A 14,033-nucleotide genomic window follows, 5' to 3' on the forward strand; every position below is an offset into this window, starting at 1 on the left:
AAGAACTTGTTGTGATGCTTCTTTCAAAACATCCACTTGAATTTCAGACAAGCCCTATCATCCTTGTTTGTCGAGGCTTCAATATATATAGCAACCCTTCTTTGCTAAAGATACCAATCAATATTGTGTGTACTGACCAACTCAGTTTTGAAAAACAACCTCCTTGAACTGAACCCCGAAGAGTCTCCACTTGAAACCAATGGATTCCATCTGAATCTGACATGACTAAACCTCTCAGGCAGTGTTATGTTAATCCTTGAAGTTCTGTCCTCACATTCTTCAAAAGTGTTAACTTTCGTCGACTTGAGCTTCCTCAAATTCAGCAGTTACAAACTCTTCTGTTCAATCATAAGGTTCTGACATAAATGCACGAAACTGATTTGGTGCGGTAGTAACTCGATAATTATATCCTTAAACCTCCACAGTTCTCTGTCTTTGGTTCAGTTGATTCTGGATGGATTTAGCATTGATACAATTCACTGTGTAATTATATATCCCTGAATCACTGAGTTAGATTGAAATCCTTTGAAGATTCTTCTGCAAAAACTTCTCTTTTCCTACTACTAGTGGTGCCATTCAAAGTTGACATTCTGAGCCCTGGAAAGATGCTTCATTGCAGATGTAGCAAATTCCCATCCTGATCTGGTGATCTGATAATCAAGTCGGAGTAATTACTCAGATCAAGGCCTGAAGTACCTTCTTCAAAATCCACTGTCAGTAGTACCAAATTAGTCTTCAATAGAATCTTCTTTGAATCACAATCATCTTTGTCGAACATAGAAAACTGCTTCTAATAATCCTTTGAGTAATCAATTGGATTGGGTCATCAATATACTTCCATTACCGGTTCTGAGTATCTGGTATTTGAAAGTCCGATGTTTGTCTTGTAATCTGTCAGCCTGATCTGTCTCAACTAAATGTCAATCTGATTTGTCTTGGAGTAGAATAATTAAAAAGGTTACGGGACACTTGATTATTTAAACTAAGTTTAAATTATAAAGACAATAAATTTTAAAATAAGTTTTAAAAGATGAAAGGAAATAAAGTATAAAATAAACTTAGTTAAATTTATAAAGTAAATTTAATTATATTTAAAAAATAAATTCAAATAAATTCATAATAAACTGAATAAGTTTAGAACAAATTTATTTCAAATTCATTTAGTAAATATATTAAAATTTATTAAATAAATTTAATTTTTGAAAATATTCAAGTGTCTCGTCTCCAATTAAATCATAGCTTCCAGAACAAACTAAATTGAACCTTTGAACTTGAACTTATATCCATAATCAGTAAAATCCTCTTAAGATTATATTCTAGATTTTAACTTAAATTTAAATCATAAACTATACAAATTTAAATAATAAATTTATAAAATTTATGATAAACTTAATGAAGTCTAAGAGTAAACTTTACAAGTCTAAAATAAATTTATTCAAATTTATTAAATGAATTTATAAAAGTTTATAAAGTAAATTTAATTAAGTTTATAAGATAAATTTAATTAATTCATAATAAACTCAATTAATAAGTTTAAAATAAATTAAATCAAATTTATAAAATAAACTTATTAAAATTTAAAATATAAATTTATAAGTCCCAGTCCAAAGTTCAGTATCCGACAGATAATCCTTGCTTAGGCCTACGGACAAATTCAGCAACACAAACCGGAAGAACATTTCTCCTAATCAAATATCAAAAGCTAGGTTATTGATTATCCGTACGATAAGGATCCTGATTTGTATATCAATCAGCCTGGCTCTGATACCAATTGTTAGGTCCAAAGTATCGTAGAAGGGGGGGTTGAATACGATACTCACTACAATTTAAAATTCTTTCGAATCTTGCGGATAAACAAATTGCAGTTCTGTAATGGGTTTCGTGTTCCGGATATTTATTGGGTCGATTTCTGAGGATATTAAAATATTAAACCAACACACAATATTTTCCAAGGTATATCTGTATATTGATAAATACCTCGAAGGTGCTACAAATCCAAACCCGAAGGTTGGCTACAATGACCACTCCTCTAAATATTACAAGCCCTATCCACTACATATATTTATGGTACAAAACTAGGCTAGGGTGTGTGTATATTTGAGAGAGTTTGTGCAAAGCACTTGGCCATCCATCCCGAAGGATGATGTGTTAAATTGTGAGAACCACAATCACATATTTATAGGCTTTCATAAACTAACCATGGTTAACGAGTTCGTCCTGGACGACTTGAGTTCGTCCTGGACGGATTCGATTTAACAAAATAAATCTAACTCCAAGAAACTGAACTTGCGCCAATTTGAAAGTCAAAGGTTGCGCCGGTCAAAACTTGCGCCTCCATACTCCTTCACTGTGTTGCCTTGTTGCTTCAGTACTTGGGAGAAATTCCAAGTGAAAAAAGTTGCGCCATGATTTCCATGTGAGTGTGTGTGGCGCCAACTTTGACTTAGTCAAAGTTTGCGCCTCACAGGTCTCCACAGAGTCTTCTACTTAGACAAATGCAGTTACTTCAACTAGTGCCACAGTGAGATGAATTAGAGTCGCAACTTTTGACTTGGTCAAAGGTTGCGCTCCAATTTTGCTTCCCAGTTACTCAGCCAAGACTTAGAAATAATTCTAAGTAAAAACTCCAACTTGTGCTCCATAGTGAAGGAGTTCCCTTGTTCTCTCTCATCTCTTGGGACGAACTTTGACTTTGGTCAAAGTTTGCTCCACAAGAGTGCATTGTCTTCACTTGTGATGATACTTAGAAAAATTTCTAAGTTAGAGCAAGGTGGACCACTGCATGAATGGCTTGGAGGCGCAAACTTTGACTTGGTCAAAGTTTGCTCTCCAAGTGAAGTTGCTTCCATGGTGTTGTATGTATGTGACTTAGAAAATATTCTAAGTCCAATTCAAACTTTCTCCATAGTGAAGATGCTCCCTTGTTCTCTCTCATCTCTTGGGGACGAACTTTGACTTGGTCAAAGTTTGCTCCTCAAGAGTGTAGATACTCCATTGTGATGTACTTAGAAAATCTTCTAAGTGAGGAAGAGTTGTTGACTTCGGTCAAATGTTGTTCCTCACATGGTAAGAGCTTTCCTTGTTATCACTCCTTTGACTGAGATTGACTTGAGTTTGCTCCATCCATATATTTATATTATATTCATAATATTATATAAATATATGTATAAATAAAGATATATATATAAATGTATATAAATAATATTTATATAAACATATAGTAATATATATATATACATATATTTAAATATATTCTCATATATTTAAATATATATAATATACATAAAGTTATATGTAAATATAAATATAAATATATATAAGGATATATATATAATTATCTATAGATATAAATATACACATATTTATGCACATAATATAATATATATATATATATATATATATATACACTTAAATATATAAATGTTTATGTAAAATATAAATATATATACTATATACATATATATTTATTTAAATATATATACATATAAATATACATATACATATGTTTAAGAACATATATACATATATATTATATATATTATATTTAATTAAATATACATATATACATATATAATTATATTTGTACATATACAAATATATAAGTGCACACATATATAAAATGTCACTTCCTGATATGGCTTTCTGTGGAAGCTTTGACATATGGCATTTGAGCAGTAAGCATTGGCATAGCTGGCATTTGGCTTGGCTTGACTTGGCTTTGGAACAAATGACTTGGTATGACTGGATCAATTCTTCGATCGATAAATACTTTGCAAAGCTCCGTACGTGCTGACGCTTAGTGCACTGGTCTGGTTCACAAGCGACTAACACTGAAGTTAAACATTGTACCGTCTTTGTCAGCAAACATTGATGAGTCGGTTCCGGGTTAGTTTATGCTTCAGTTTGTTAATTATAAATAACCAACCAAGATATATAGAAATATCTTGCTTCAGAGGTTGCACTGAAATCTTTCGAGTACTTGGACAACATCTTCATTGCTTCCACAATCTTGAATACTTCAATCTTTATTCTTTACTGAGGCATGAACATATTAATGAACTTCTTCCAGTGAACTTATTCCTTCAAGACTGTAGATGGCTTCTTCAACCTTTGTCTTCGTATCTTCCGATTCCGGTGCAGGCGTAGTGTTATTTACTTGTCCTGTTCTATTGTTGAGTTATCATCCCTATGTAACAGATAGGGTTGTCTTTATATTTAGACTTACAGTATGCAAGACAGTTCAGCTGCAACTACTCCTATGGCAACAGCAACCAAGCTAGACAAAGATACTGGTGCATCAGTGGATATCACAAACTATAGAGGAATGATTGGATCTTTGCTTTATCTGATTGCAAGTAGACCAGACATAATGTATGCCACATGTCTATGTGCAAGATTTCAGGCAGATCCAAGAGAGCCTCATCTGATTGCAGTAAAGAGGATATTCAGATATCTCAAGGGAACCACATCATTGGGATTATGGTATCCTAGAGAATCAGATTTTAGTCTAATTGGATACTCTGATGCAGATTTTGCAGGTTGCAAAATTGACAGGAAAAGCACAAGTGGGAGTTGTCAATTTCTGGGTGGGAGACTTGTTTCTTGGTACAGCAAGAAGCAAAAGTCAATATCAACATCAACAGCAGAGTCAGAGTATATAGCTGCAGGCAGCTGCTGTGCTCAAATTCTTTGGATGAAGAATCAACTGTTGGACTATGGATTATCCTTTTCTAAAATTCCTATTTATTGTGATAACCAAAGTGCTATTGCTATGACAGGAAACCCAGTTCAACATTCTCTGACAAAGCACATCAGTATAAGATATCATTTTATAAGGGAGCATGTGCTGGAAGGAACCATTGAACTTCACTTTGTTCCCACTGAACAGCAGCTAGCAGACATATTCACCAAACCACTAAGTGAAGCAACCTTTACTAGGCTGGTGAATGAGCTAGGATTGATATCAGGAACTGAGTAAACATAATGGTCAGATCTTTCAAGTTTAAATTGTCAAATTACCATATGTATTGCTCACAAATTTGCCATGATATACTCTGATTGTTAAATTCTGATGACATTCTCTGATGATATACTCTGTTTGTTATACTCTGATTGTCATTCTCTGACGACATTCTCTGATGTTTTTAAACTCTGAATCTTGCTAAATGATCTCATTTTATTTCTCTGAGACAAATAACCTGTGAAGATACTATGAAGCATGATCTGAATTAGTAATCATAAATCTCAGTTAAGTTCTTCAATCTTGATCTCAATTTTGTGCAACTGTATTACACAAGAAGCATGTTATTATCATTGAGACTCTTTTACTTCACATATCTTAATTATAAGTGAGACTGATTAATTTGAATTTTCTCTCATTAAATTAGACAGTGATTATAAACTCTGATGCTATACACACCCCTGAAAATAAGCATGGTACTCCTTTGAGATCCTAGATGTCTATATGACAGTGACTGGGAAGACCCAAACATTTGCTGGTATTAAGTAATTGCTAAGATTTTATAATCTATGGTGACCAGTCACAATCTCTGATTACTGGAGAAATACTGTTGCAAAATTATATTTAAAGGTCGTGATTCACTTACACTGAAAAGCGTCCTGTGTGGAAAAAAAAAGGGGGGGGGGTTAGTTTACTTTATATATTTCTTCATCAGAGTATGTCCCTTGTCTCTTGAGAGTTTAAATAAATTAGTTTTGTCTACCTTATAATTACGAAATTGTGAAATTCTTTAGTCTTTGATTTAATATGTCCGCACACACATTATTTCACAAGCACATTATTGAGCTATGGATTTTATGACAAAATCTGATTTTTTTTGATGAATTTTCTAAACATCATGTCTTATTCTGAGGTACTTATAAATTTATTTTCTTTGTTTTAAATCTCAGAGTTTAAAATTCGAGGGATTTGATCTGGATTTTTAAAATCTTGTACATTTCAGGAGTTTAAATATTCAGAGAATGTGAAGAGAGTGTACCAAACGGCTGTATTGTTAGTGGGCTTACATGTAAAACATTTTAATAGGAGAACGTGTAATCAGCATTTATAACTGCACAAGTTTTACTGCGCTCATGATTACTATTTTCTTTTCTCCATGCCACTAACATTCATCTACCAGTTAAAATCTGACAGGTGTCCAGCTGAACAAAAGCCCAAGCGTGTACAGCTAAACAAAATCTGAAGAGTTTATCACATCAGATTTTACTGCTTATTATTCACTTATACACTTCATCTTTAAACACACTCTCTCCACAAACTCTTAAGCTTTTCTCTCTGAAATTCAAATCTTCTCTTACACACTTTCTCAAACACCTTCCTTCCTTTACAAACTCTGCTCTAATGGCCACTTCAGCGTTTACATATGCAGGTGTGGAATTTGTACCAAACAACCACGCAGCAATTCTTGACACCACTGATGTTCCAAGGGATTATCATGTAATCCAGGAGTTTTTGGCACAAAGTGCCTTGGCTCGAGCTCTTACTGCACCGGCCAGATTATCTGGGAGTCAGATAATAACCTTTTGGCAAACAGGGCATTATGACAATGGTGGTGCAGCTGGATCACCATCCATTGTATTTGAGTATGACGGAGCGGAATATGATGTCACTCCAGCCACCGTCCGAGCAGCATTCAACCTGCCAGAGAATGCTGCTTACATTACAAATGGAGATGCCAACCTCAGAACCATGATGACTGATTTGGGCTACTACGAATCTCTTGATAAATTGGGTCAATTAAAGCGTCCAGGACTCAGGAAGGAGTGGAGCTTTTTCTTCGACTGCATTACCAGGGCCTTCCAGAAGAAATGCACAAACTGGGATGCCATACCCATGGATATGCTGCAAATTGGGTATTCTCTGATCTATTCTACTAATTTCGATTTTGGTAGATTAGTTATTAGAAATATTGGTGAAAGAATGCATGAAAATCGTCAGATTATATATTTTTCACGCTTTTGCCAATTGCTGTTTAATGCCACTGTTGGAGAAGTGGCTTTTGATGCTGCAGATGAGATCAAACCTTTTAAACTTCATAAAAGGGTTTTCAAAGATCTCATATCTAAAGATGAGAAGAGACCAGTTCTCAGGCCATTACAAATTCCAGCTCCATTAAGAGCTAGACTAACTCTGCCTCCAGCACCACAACAACAGCCTCAAAACCAACCATAACCTCCAGTCTCTCCTACAGCCACCAGACAACCCAGATCATCTACATCAAAACCATCAAGGGCTACAAAGTCTGATGCAGCCCCTTCCACTGTGAAGACCAGAACCTCTGTTGCTACACAAGTTCTGAAGACAAAGTCTGATGTGTCAACAAACTCTGATACAGTTCCTACTGTAAACTCTGACACAGTCTCTAAGACTTTAAACACTGAAGCTGCTTCTCCACCAAAGCAGAAAAGAAGGAGACTTGTTGCAGCATATGATTATGATGATCTGGAAGTCTCTCCTGCAACAAACTCTGAACCTCCTCAGGCTAGCCCTCAGTCAAGAAAGGTCAGATTTAAAGCAAGGGCAAACAAGCCTAAGAAGGCAAAGGTACCAATTACTGAAATCACAGATTTCACTCTTGAGGAAGAGCAAGCACCATCCACTTCACTTACTGATTTCTCTCAAGCTCTGATGGTGCATCCTCTTCAAGCTGTTCCACTTTCTACTGCTACAGCATCTTCTACTTCATCTGAAGTAGATGAGGAAATCATATGCAAAGAACCAGGTACATCTGAAGCTGGGACAACATTCTCTGATCCTCACACTCCAATCTCTGATCATGGACCCTCCACTCCAAGTCCTCATTCTCCATTGAAATTTCCTGAGGGTGCCATTATTCATGATACAGCTCCAGAAAATTACAAGTCAGATGCTGTAATTGAAGAATCTGACAAGGTAGCATTGGAAGCATTGCAGTCCCTTGCTAAGGCTAATGAAGAGCCTAGCAAATCAAAATCTGAAGATCAAGAAAAATCTGTTCCAGATCCTGTTGAAGATCATGTTGATCCTGCATCTGATAATGATGAGGATGATGAAACTGAAGATGATGAAAAAGAGGATGAAGTCCCCATGTCTCTTCAACAACAGAAGTGGGAGTCTACCAGTCAATATAATGCCAGACTGCAAACTCTGAAGCCAAACTCTGAGCCTCTTCCCAGGGATCTTCAGGTTGATCCACCAAATGAAGTATGGGATAAACTCTGGCTGAGTCACCAGCATTCTCTGGAGCCAGCAAAGGCTGAAGAATTCTTATCTATGGCAGAGAATAAAATTTCAAACTCTGATGTCATGTCAAGCCTCAAAGCCACAGTTCTATATTTGAAGACATTTCATACAGCTCATGTTCAGACATCGAAGTCTATAAATAGTCTTAGAACAGAGGTAGCAAATTTGGCTGAAACTCAGAACATGGACAAGAAGAGAAACTTACTACCTCTGAAGGAAGATATGAAAAAGCTGGTGTCTGCTCAACAAACTCTGGAGCAGAGGATGACTTCAGTTGAGGCTACTCAATCCACTATGACTAAACAGCTTGAAGCCATCCAATCTTCACATTCTCTGATAACTTCAGTACTGATTCCTGATGAGGATGATGTCAAAAGGGGGGAGAGAGTAGCTAATGTCAAATGCAAGTCTACTTCTCAAACTCTGAAAAGAAAGAAAAATGATGATGATGATGATGTGGATGACTTTACAAAGAACAAGAGATTTTAAGCTGCAACTGGTGGAAGAGTTTCAAACTCTGACAGTGCAAGACAGTCTAAACAAAGCTCAAAATCTGCTCCAACACACAATGTTACATCTGGATCCAAGGGAAGACAAGTTGCTGGAACAGATAAACCTTTGACAGATGAAGAGTATGCTAGACTGATCTTTGAACAAGAGAATCCAGAAGCCAAATTGGATTTGGAGTTGATTGCTGCAGAGGAGGCAGAGCTAAAGAAAGAATATGAGCAAGCTATAACCTCAGGCAAAATCCAAAAACCTGCAAAATCAACTGCCAGACCAAAGGAAAAAGGAATAATGATCAAGGAAACTACTGTTGCTGATCAGAGTTTACCAGTCAAAAAGATATACTCTGAAGATGAGTATAAATCCAAGGGAAAAAGCAAAGTAGATGAACACCTAGAAAAAGGGTTGATTCACAAGAAGCCTACAACCTCTGACAAAGATCAAGTTGTAAAAGGAAAGAAATCAGAAGCTGCAATCTCTGACAAAGCTCATATTGCAGAATTACAAGAAGAAAAATTAACCTCTGACACAGCTCAAGTTAATGAGGAAGCAAAGAAAGACACAACCTCTGACAAGGCTCAAGCTGTGTTTAAACCAACAACAACTCCATTGCCAGGATTTGCAAAGCCAAGTCTGATGACTGAGATAAATTTTGACAAAGGCTCAATTCAACCAATCTCTCATCGAAAAGCAGGAAGAGATAAAGGAGGACTAGGATCTAAATATGAAAAATTTGATCAGAGTATAGGATTAATGTCAACAGACCCCTCATCTCTCTGTGCACCCAAGACTGGAGCATTGCAAGAAAGAATGGACAAACTTGATTCAGTCCAACTGGTGAAGAATGACAGAGGTGATAACATTCTTATCTACTTCATGTCTGATGGGACAGTGTTTAGAGTTATTGAAGCTGATCTCTATGCTAAACACTGGGAGGAATTGAGATATGTCTCACACATATTTCAAGTGAAGAACAAGTCATGTCAACACATCTCAAATCTGCTCAAAGATCAAATCAGGAGAAAGATGGGTATAACAGGAAATAAGAATGCTGGACCTTTTATTCCTAAGTACTTCAATCATCAAGGACAGCTAGTTGAGATGAAGAAGAATTCAGCAAAATTAGAAACAATAGCTGGAATCAGTACTCTTAGTTTCAATGAAGAGTCTGACAAAGGTTATTACATCAGGCTGGATAAAGACATGAGAAGAAACAAGATCTATGATCTCAGAGCTGCAATCTATCAAACTGGAGTTTCAGATCCAGAACTAAGAGAGATCAAGAGACAGATGATCACAGCACTTGAAGAAGCTGAAAAGGAACTCCTCAGAGAATATATGAAGACAGCCAATGGTGTCTATGAAGCTAAGGAGTAAAGTATCTGTAAGTTTTAAAAGTTTTCTGTTATATAGCTAAACTCTGTTGCATTTGACTTATTTGTTTTGACATCATCAATTATCTGTTAACTTGCACATAAAATATTTATGCACAAGTTGGGGGAGATTGTTAGATATAATTGATGATTACTAATGTTCTTAAAGTTTGTTTTAGAACAGGAGTGATCAGAGTTTAAGCTGGAAGCTGATCAGAGTTTAATAAAGTCTGACCAGAGTTTGATAAAGTCTGATCAGAGTTTACATAGTCAAGACTCATCAGAGTTTACACGTGGAAAGAGCTCAGAAGCGGATATACTTCAAGGAAGGATAGAAGCGGAGGAGTGATTTGCTGACTATGGAAACCAAACAGAATACAGTAGCAATCTTTGATTGATAGAATACATAGCTGATTTATAGGATATCAAATCAGAGATTGATTTTGTAACTGTGTCTATATAAACACAGATTAGGGTTACTCTATACGAGTTGAGTTATCGAGTATATTTATATAGAACCCTAGCAGCTCTTAGTGATAATATATAAATCACTGAGAGAGTTTTTGTAACCATTCAAGCTTTATGAATAAGAGTTTACTGCTTTCAATCTCTTATATTGTCATACTATGTTATTGATTGTGTTCACTATATCAACTTATATAGTGAGTTTATAGGACCTAACAAGTTATCAATAGTAAATTTTTGTTATATAATTCTTTTAATATTTATGTATAATATATGTTTAATTAACTTTATATCTTATGCGAAATCAAGTGATATATGTTTTATTCGGTTTTGTGTAATTTTGTTTCGTTAAAATAAATTGTCATATTTGTGATATATTATTCAGATGTTTCAAATTTTTATTTGTCAAACAATATTATTCATTCAGAATTCAAACGGTTAATTCAGTCAGATCATTCACATATATTAATCATTCAATTCAGATTTGCCAAATAATCCCTTACTTTGAGGAGAGGGAAGAGAGAAATAAGAGACTCTTAAAGATTTAAAGAGCCTCTTGGAGCAATTAGAGAACTTCTGGTTTTAAAATGTAGGAAATAAAATTATCTTTCGGCCCATTTTCTTAAAAATAACTTTTGAGTGCATATATTATTTTATACGATTTCTGCAAGATATATAGACATATATTTTTCTAAGTTTTAGATCTCATTCCAGAGTGTGACAAAATAAGAATCATAATATTACCATATTTCTATAATTTTTATAGAAATATTAAAATAAATAAAACTAGATCTTTCACATAATAAACCATTTAAAAATGCATTTAAACAAATACGTGGGATGTCAAACCTCAAGGCGCGAGTCCCCAGCCCTGTCAGAGCCGTACTAGGAATTTCTAGTCTAATTAGGAGTCTCCTAGATGGATGATAGAATATATTTTTATATATATTCTATACGATTTTATTCTCATATTTAATTATATTTTGCACTGATTTGGATATTTATTTAATATATTTTCATGTTTTATTGTAGGAAATAAAGAATTCCAAGTTGAGAAGGATTTGGAGATAAATTAGCTATTTTGGAGCCAATTTCTATTAAAATTCGGATTTATTGGGTTCCACCCGATTTCTGCACTGTTTGGGCCATAACTTGAGTTCTGGATGTCGGATTTGGACGATCTTACAGCCCACGCGAAGTTCTTGGAATTTTCTTTAATTCAGAAGTGGTCCAGTAAGCAAAGTCCAACTGAAAAAGCCCGAAATCAGAGCAGAAAAGAAAGCTGCGAATTTTGAGAGAGAATCCTTGTTGGTTTTGAAGTTCTATTTTGTATATTGATTTAAAATATTAAAAAGACTTTTATTATAGGCAGAGGATCAGATTTTATTATTAGAAGATTACCATTAGAATAGACATTAGTTACATACGCTATAATTACAAAGGGGGAGGTTTTCTTCTCCATCTCTTCATACTTTACTCTAGACATTATTTTCTCCATTAATAGAAGCTTTGAGGTATTTCTTGATTATCTTTTGTTTATTTGTTAATGTTTTATATGGCTCTCTTCATTATTTTTGTTGCTTTAGTCGCTAGTATGTGTGAGTAGTTCCATTCTAGGACGGAAGGGGAGCCATGTTTGCACCATTATAATGCTTTATTTTCATTAGTGGTTTAATGGGTAACGTGTAATTCTAGTCTATATGTCTTGATGTTTGATCTGTGTAATTGGCCAATATCATAGATTGATTGTATGCAAATAGGAGTACAAGATCGAGAGATGTACTTACTAGAGGCACACATAAGATTAGCGGGATTGAAATTGAGTGCGAGAGCATCAATGGATTCCTGAGAGTGTTAATGCTTGAGAGAGATTAACAATTGCTCTAATTACATGACTTGTTGAATTATTATATGAATAGCTAGTTTTGGTGTAAGCATGGTGAATCTGAATTGTCCTAGACTTTAGTTAATTGATATAAATCATCTTCATATTGCATTATTTAGTTAGTATAAAATCTTAAATATTCGTTTGTCTTGTGAAACAATTTGTGATAATCGGATTAAGATTCTTGAAACTTGTCTCCCTGTGGATTCGACCCGTACTTGCTAGTATCTGTTTACAACAGGTAGGGGTGCCCGCGGGTCGGGTTGGGCGGATTATATGTTAAACCCTAACCCAACCCATTTAGTTCGGTTTTTTTAATTTTTAACCCAACTAACGTTCGGTTTAAATTTCATCGGGTTGGGTCGGTTAGATTTTATTTCGGTTTGGGTCGGTTTGGGTTGGGTAGAATAGGTTACTAGAAAATGAGTTTGAGGTATGATCACTTAGTTTTGTAATTTCACAATTTTTTCAAGATAAGTTGAGCTCATTATCAAGTTTGTTTGCCAATAGCTTATAGTTCTTATTAAGCTTCACAATTTTTTCAAGACAAGTTGAGCTCATTATCGAGTTTGTTTGCCAATAACTTAGTTCTTATTAAGCGGAACTCATAATTCGTTCAAATTAGTTATTGTTTCACACATTTATTATGAATTTAAGTAATATGTGATATAATGTTAGTTTAGATAGAAAGACATCTAAAAGTGTTTCAGTAAAAAAAATAAAATATATTAAAACTAAATAAAATATGCGGGTCGGGTTAGAATGGGCGGGTTATAGGCAAAACCCTAACCCAACCCATTTAAATCGGTTTTAATAATTTTTAACCCAATCAAAATTCGGGTTAAATATTTTCGGGTTGGTTTAGAGTCGGGTTGGATCGGTTAGATCGGTTTGGGCGGGTTTTAATAACCCATGGGCACCCCTAACAACAGGCACCGTGCACTTGCGGTAGATATAAATTTACACATCAATGGACCAATAAGGATTTTAACCATTCAGAGATGACTACCGAGAGTCTTGGATAATCATCAACGACTCAAAATAATGATCAAAGATCAATTCTATCATATTATAAACTCTAATACCTACTTATACTCTATCTCAAACACCTAAGATATCTATGTAAAGGGTTCTACCACTTACAATTAGAACTACATTTTTTGGCTTGATTCTTTACAAACGTAAAGATATGCATGCGTCGCAGGACCCGATTCAGTCCGAGACACGAGAGCAACTATTAAAGCACGAAACTCACCCTTTTATTTTTGATCCATAACAACTATGCTGCAACATTTTTTTTCCTAGTAATGTGTGAAAAAAGATGCACTAGTTATTTGTGATACCTCTAATCTATCATATATGGAATGATAACCAATAAAAAATATAGAAGAATATGTATAAATAATTGAATAGTATTAGAGTATCACATGCACATATTAATTTGTGATTATTTTATGTTGGTGATCATATTTTACTTTTTATATGGTCATTACAAAGATGCCAATATGAAAATCTATAATATATATAGTATAATAAGCGAATATAGGGATAATTTGTAATA

The sequence above is a fragment of the Daucus carota genome, chromosome 7 (genome assembly GCF_001625215.2).
Source record: "Daucus carota subsp. sativus chromosome 7, DH1 v3.0, whole genome shotgun sequence".
NCBI lineage: Eukaryota > Viridiplantae > Streptophyta > Magnoliopsida > Apiales > Apiaceae > Daucus > Daucus carota.